Raw genomic sequence first — 7,585 nt, 5'->3', positions numbered from 1 at the left:
GACTACAGTACACATCACCAGACTACAGTACACATCACCAGACTACAGTACACACCACCAGACTACAGTACACATCACCAGACTACAGTACACATCACCAGACTACAGTACACACCACCAGACTACAGTACACATCACCAGACTACAGTACACATCACCAGACTACAGTACACATCACCAGACTACAGTACACATCACCAGACTACAGTACACATCACCAGACTACAGTACACATCACCAGACTACAGTACACACCACCAGACTACAGTACACATCACCATACTACAGTACACATCACCAGACTACAGTACACACCACCAGACTACAGTACACATCACCAGACTACAGTACACATCACCAGACTACAGTACACACCACCAGACTACAGTACACATCACCAGACTACAGTACACATCACCAGACTACAGTACACATCACCAGACTACAGTACACACCACCAGACTACAGTACACACCACCAGACTACAGTACACACCACCAGACTACAGTACACATCACCAGACTACAGTACACATCACCAGACTACAGTACACACCACCAGACTACAGTACACACCACCAGACTACAGTACACATAGCTTGCAGCCTGTGGCGGAACCACAAGTCCAGCGCGTAGGAGTCCGCTAACCTGCTGCTGTAGAAGTTTAGCGCCGATCACAACTTTGCGCAGCATCATGCCCATGTGTGCAATCTGTGGAGAGGGCGGGGAGGATGCAGAGAGGCTATGGGGACTCTAGAACTGGAAATACTAAAATAAGTATTTAAAATAATATATTTATCCTGGTGTTATTGCTTTGTGAGCCCTAAATGCCAGCATACTAAGAACAACATATTAGAAGATGTGAAGTTGACTCATGAAGTTTGCAAAGCATCCATGGCTTCATTGTCTATTAGTGTGTTGCTACAGTCTCACATACTGACTACAGTACCATGGTTACCGAATGTCAGTCAGTAACAAAAATATATTCTCTCTTTCTGATTGGTCACCCATTTACCTCAGGAACCTGAAAGCCACCAATGTGATCTTCTTGCCCAGTGGCATGACCAGGTTCCACACTGCGAGACATTCTGGAAGCATGCCGGCTTTGATCTGTTCAAATAATTTACGGTGGTTCTCTCTGTATTGTGGAAACCCCATTTTCGACCATACCTGTGACAGACAAAGTGACACGTCATCAACACCCTCACGAAAACAACTTCAGAAACATTGGAAGAAATTATGCAAGGGAATCTTTAAGAAAATGATTATGTAAATAAAATGAATCGATTGATGCAGATCGGCCCACGTAAGCATCTAAAATCGATTAAAAATCTAGGCTATTCAATGCGAATATCATAGGAACACTTCTGCAGTTCTGCTATGCTCTACCTCTTGACAAATAGTTCAATATTTCTCCTCTAAACTAGAGAAAACATCGTCAAGCCTGAAATTGGTTGATGATGCGAAACTATGTGATTCCTTTTTGATTTTCCACTCTTTGGCAGAACTAAAGGGCCCTCAGGCTCCAGGTAGAGTGATTCCATTCAGTCTGTACATAATTAATCACACACTCATCTCTTTCTCTCTCGCTCGCTCACTCTCCCCCTCTCTCACCCTGACGGAGCAGCAACAACTACGAGACTGAACTTTAATCAAATTTGATGCAAACCAAGTGATTACTGGGAAGGATCTGTAAGGTAGGTAAAGGACTGTCAGTACTAGCCTACACTGTTGTCATCGGGACCAGAGTGATGCTGTGAGCTGATTCAAATGTCACAAGACACATTTAAGACTTTCAACTGGACAAACTGATTATCTATTTTTTTTTTTTAAACAATACGACTCTTACTAAAATGTATCTGATTAGTGAGCTCTTGGGGAATTCTTCTAAATTGAGCTAACAGAATCAAGGAGATCAGTTTGAAGGTTTCCCCCTTCACTAGACCTATATCAGATCTGAACGTATAGGTTAGAGTTTGTAATCCACAGTGAACAAGCACAAAATAAATACAGTAGAATAGAATAGATTATAGAATAGAACCGAAATAAGTACCTGGAGACGTCCCAGATACAGGAGTCGACAAATCAGGAAGTCAGGTTTGAGGCCGGTGCGGAAGTCAGCTAGGATGTTCTTCATATAGGACGAGTAGAGACGCGTCGGGAAGTAGAACCTCACCGGGTGGAGGTCCGAGCGGAACTGACGCACCTCGCGGCACCCCTCAACCAGACTGTCCTGTTCAAAGGATAACTCCCCCTGAGGACCAGAGAAGAAACTGTCTCAGAAAACAGACTTCTTTAACTCCCCCTGAGGACCAGAGAAGAAACTGTGTGTCTCAGAAAACAGACTTATTTTCCCTTGTGTCTCATTATGCACTGATCTGAGATGTAGAGTGTGTGTGTGTGTGTGTGTGTGTGTGTGTGTGTGTGTGTGTGTGTGTGTGTGTGTGTGTGTGTGTGTGTGTGTGTGTGTGTGTGTGTGTGTGTGTGTGTTGGTCGGCAAAACAAGTGACATTCTTCCATTCTGACATTACATTTGCTGTAAGAGCTCAGTGAAATCTTTACCGTGGTCTTCAGCTGTGACACGCTCAGATAATTGTCCTTCTGGAGAAGTAGCACAAGGTCCTTATACATAGAACGCTCCGCTTCAACACCAACACATAAAGCAACGAGCAACCTTTCAGAGGCTATACAAAATACATCCTTAGAATTTCCTAGAATGATTACATTTCCTCTAATGATTCTCTCTAAATTAGTCTGGATGAAAAGAAAGGCATATGATGTGTTTTAAAATCAAAAAACGTTTCAACCGTTAATCACACATGATCCATCTCCCCCAGACGACTGCTGCACTCACCTGAGGATGACCACGAACTTGTTGTGCAGGAGATGGCTGGCTTGTCTCTGTGTCACATCCCAGCTAGCACAGTGGATCTGGGCCAATTCCGGCTGAGAGTCGGGGCACTCGGGCTGAGAGTCAGACTCGGCTTACGCCTGGGCCGCCTTCGGCAGTATTACTTATGGCTAGGATGTGGGGATTGAGCTCGGGATGATTCCGGTGTGAGTTATCTGGCCCAAATGTATTACTTGGGGCTCGGGCCGATTCCGGTGTGAGTTATCTGGCCCAAATGTATTACTTGGGGCTCGGGCCGATTGTGGCTACTCTCTGGCAGATGATTACACGGGCTGCTTTATATAATTAACATTTATTTATTTTTCCATATTTTCTCATTGTTTCTGTGATCCCAAAACATAATTAAAATTAAATTCTTTAAGAGGTTTAAGTAGTATTTTAGTATTTTGATACTGTGTGCAAGGCAATTGATCATTATTAAAAACGTTGCAGATTGGGCATCCTGAGTGGCGCAGCAGTCTAAGACACTGCGTTGCTACAGATGCTGGTTCGACACCCGTGCCGGCCGCGACAAGGAGACTGATGAGGCGACGCACAATTGGCCCACCGTTGTCCGGGTTAGAGGAGGGTGTGGCCGGCCGGGGTGTCCTTGTCCAGTCGCATCGTAGCGACTCCTGTGGCGGGCCAGGCGCATGCATGCTGACACAGTCACCAGGTGTATGGTGTACGGGAGTTGCAGTGATGGGACAAGATAATTGGATATGACGAAAATGGGGTAAAAAATAAATACAATATATTTTTTTTAATGTGTGGAAGTGTAATATTTAAAATGTCTAAATCGGGTAATTTTGTGTACATTTATTTAAAACTACATTGGGTGGATTCTGGTAAAATTCCGGCAAAGTCCGGTAGACAGAAATGGGCAGTCATTCGTTTTGATTCCGGGCTGAGTAGGACACCTGATTCCGAGCCGATTCAATCAGTTCCGGTGTTGTGCCGAAAATCTCCCCCTGCCAGAATTGGCGTCTCCCCCTTGGCGTTCTTCATTGCTGCGACTTGCTAGTTGAGATTTCTGCTCTTCACTCCGTTGTCAGTTTAGCCCACATTTCACTGATCTTAGTAGCAGAAAGCATTTTTGTCTACAGTTTTCGGTTTGGCTATTTGTTTCAAGTGTATATGGCGGTTCTAGTTTGTATGGCGCCCTGGGCGAACCCCCCCCTCGTCTACACCCGGGGCAGCAACAGTCGCCCGTACCTAATCAGCTACTGATTTTTGTATTAGTCTATAAATAAATCTCTTTTCCAAAATTCGTAATCTCTCCCATGTCTTATTTGACTAGTATTTTTGAAAGTGTAAGGATAATAATTCAGACATAGTTGTTCTGAAATGTGTATTGCTTGCCAACATTTGACTCCTTCTATGTTTAATATAACACACAAACATTAATGATTCATTCCGGTTGCCTGTCCTGACGTGAAGTTTGTTCTATAGAAAGTATTTGACTGATGTGTGTCACAGAAAGTATTTGACTCTAGCCACAAAACGAAGGAAATTAGAAGGGTGGATTCTGTCAGGGGGGGAGATTTTCGGCACTACACCGGCCCCCCGGAAGAGGACCGCTTCTGGGCCGATTCCTCATTGGTAGCTGGAACACCTCATCGTTGAGATAGTTCAACTGCTACGTAGCTACATGGATAGCAACCTTAGTTGTTGTCTCGGAGCTAGGCAACTAGCTTAGTCGTGCGATTAACTTTTTGTTGTAGCTAGCTAACGTTAAAGTGCTTAATTTGTAAATCGGGAGGTGGCGGAACAAAACGTGAGCGCGAGACGCGGGTGATCTGCGGAGCTCTGAGGTACCGGAACGCATGAGAAAAAACAACAACCTTTATAATAAAGCATTGCGTGCATATCATCCGGGTTGCGTTGTGAACGGTCATCCAACACGGAATTCCAAGTGGGGAAATATGGCCTCTTTCTAGAGCGCCGACTTTCCGACACAAAAAATCACTGACGTCATAATTCGACCTCGTTTTTCTCTAGTTCCCAGTTGTCGTGAAAGCGCCATAATACATAATAAATGATCGAAATGACAGGCCACTTTGACACTGACAACCTGAGATCAATGAAAAAGACCGTGTCTTGAATCAGTCAATAGCCTAGGTGTGTGGAGACATTATTGTAGGCTACAATATGAGGAGGAAATTATAGTCCTAAAAATGCTTTCCAGTTTCACTGACTCACCCAATGATGTGCAGCTCACTCTCTGATGATTGCATATGCGCTAATGCCAAAAGCCTCTCACAATCTCTACTTCTTTCTCTCGTTTTACTTTGTAAAACACTATTTGCAAGTTGATCAAATATCTTGGTAGCCTACATTTTACAGATTTGTCTTCTCTTTTCAGCAGGCTTTCCAACCTGTGTTTTCCCGCGATTGTAGACTGAAATATTGCAAAAGGTTTTCTTTGTTCGTTGACAGATTTGTTGCGTGTTCCCGACTGTAGGCTATGCCTTGTTATTGGGCTACACTCCACAGCTAGGCAACATTTTAGGCTTTCTAATGGTGTCGTAAACTATTCTGAATAATTTCATTTATTTCTGAACAGACACCAGTAATTCTATAACTTTGTCAAATGTATTTCAATTTATCAGGCGTGCAGCTCATCCAGAACCCTTCGCGCGGCTCTATAAGGTAATTCATAATTAATTGCAATGCTGGAAAGATGAGAGTTGCAGGCTCATGTCTATCAGAGCAGAGCGAGGGAGTGAGATCATAGAAAGTGAATTCCATTATAGTTATGGGAGGTATGTGGGGGGGGGGGGGGGGGGGCAGGATAATTAACGAAGAGGTAACTAGAATTAATTTTGATGGCTTTAATTATAATTTTTACAATGCAAAAAGTGACAATTATTTTGCATACCACGAGAGTTACCGGATCCGTTCAAATGGGTTCCCGGAACGAAACAGCTCAAAACGGAGGGGTGCCAGGATCCGGCTCAAATTAAGCATTTAAATTGGTTTAATAATTGTGCATTATTTGTCAATCATTCAGCTTTTTTTTATTTATTTTTTTAAATGTCTTTGTTTTAAGGAAACATGACACTATCGCAAATATTCAGTTTCTCTAACAGTTACGGTACACCAACTGACGTACCAGCGGAAAATACCTGATTATGCCACTAGAGGGCAGTACCTTATTCATATCACAATCACAACATTCATTTAGAAGTAAATGGTTAAGGTCATGTCATGTCATTGGGGTCATGTGAGTTTAAAGCCCCAGTCTAGAAGATTTACAGCAATTTCAATAAAACAAATATACCCCTTGATTTGGAAGAATATGACTTTTGACTAAGGTTATGCAAGGGTAGATAATTCATTTTATGGAAGGGAACAGATTGAATGTGTAATTCTGCGTGAAGTCCCATAAGTCCACCTGCATCAGGAGAGTATGACTTGGTTCTGTCACCTGGCATGATGATACACCTCTGACAACATAAAATGTGTTGTCTGAAGCCTTCTTGTTCAGTCTCTCCTGTCTCTCTCCCTACGGCGGTCGGCAGGACTGGGAAGCGAAGCGACAAGGTATTTCTACACCTCCCATCGGGCGGAGGTGGTGATTTATAGACAGCGTCGCTGGGGAAACCAACCACATTTCATTTAGATCACGTCAGCCTGTTCGGCTGCGGAATCCTCCCCGGTTGGCTGTTTAGACGCTGGGAGGCCCTGGTAATGGGAAAACGTCTGCATCGATATATCTCCCCCGCGAGGCCATTCGACCCCCCCCCACTCCACTCCACTCGAAGCGGACGCTCCTACAAATGCATCACCCTCCTGAGATAAGTTTGCGACCCATGCAGATACCTTATTTTTACCGGACTGGAATCCATTACTGGGAGAGGTAGAGAGTAGGCTAAGCAAGACCAGGGCCGGGGGTAGTAGAACGGCCTCGTGGGACACTGTAAACACACACACACACAGCTTACCTGGTCTCTCAATCGTACAGGTATCATAAACATCGTCATAAAACTGCCATCAGGCAATCATAGGGGTAATTTCTGTTTCTTAAGGGCCACAATGGAACTGTCAAAGGCAGTGGTGGGAAAAGTACCCAACACACACACACACACACACACACACACACACACACACACACACACACACACACACACACACACACACAAAAACACCAGTGGTGGGAAAAGTACCCAATACACACACACATCAGTGGTGGAAAACGTACCCAATACACACACACACCAGTGGTGGGAAAAGTACCCAATACACACACACACACACCAGTGGTGGGAAAAGTACCCAATTGAGTAAAAGTAAAGATACCTTATCAGTAAATGACTCAAGTAAAAGTGAAAGTCACCCAGTAAAATACTACTTGAGTAAAAGTCTAAAAGTGTCTTGTTTTAAATATACTTAAGTATCTATCAAAAGTAAATGCATAAATCATTTCACATTCCTTATATTAAGCAAACCAGAAGACACATTTTTCTTGTTTTTGAAATTTACGGAGAGCCAGGGGCACACTCCAACACTGACATCATTTACAAACAAAGCATTTGTGAGTCCTCCAGATCAGAGACAGTAGGGATGACCAGGGATGTTCTCTGTTTAGTGAGTCCTCCAGATCAGAGGCAGTAGGGATGACCAGGGATGTTCTCTGTTTAGTGAGTCCTCCAGATCAGAGGCAGTAGGGATGACCAGGGATGTTCTCTTGATA

The 7,585-nt window shown here is 43.8% G+C and overlaps 1 long non-coding RNA gene across 1 annotated transcript; it reads right to left on the bottom strand.

The window, feature by feature from the left end:
* Window positions 1-443: 443 nt before the first annotated feature.
* LOC139534695 (uncharacterized) lies at window positions 444-5,596 on the bottom strand. Its single transcript, XR_011666982.1, has 3 exons — window positions 2,854-5,596; window positions 2,053-2,253; window positions 444-1,169 (listed from the first exon to the last, which is right to left on the bottom strand). It is a non-coding gene; the product is annotated as an uncharacterized lncRNA (long non-coding RNA).
* Between the last annotated feature and the right edge of the window lie 1,989 nt (window positions 5,597-7,585).

The sequence above is a fragment of the Salvelinus alpinus genome, chromosome 11, assembly GCF_045679555.1.
Source record: "Salvelinus alpinus chromosome 11, SLU_Salpinus.1, whole genome shotgun sequence".
NCBI classification, from domain to species: domain Eukaryota; kingdom Metazoa; phylum Chordata; class Actinopteri; order Salmoniformes; family Salmonidae; genus Salvelinus; species Salvelinus alpinus.
The sequence above is the reverse complement of the archived record's forward strand: the minus strand, read 5'-3'. Positions and strand labels throughout refer to the sequence as shown.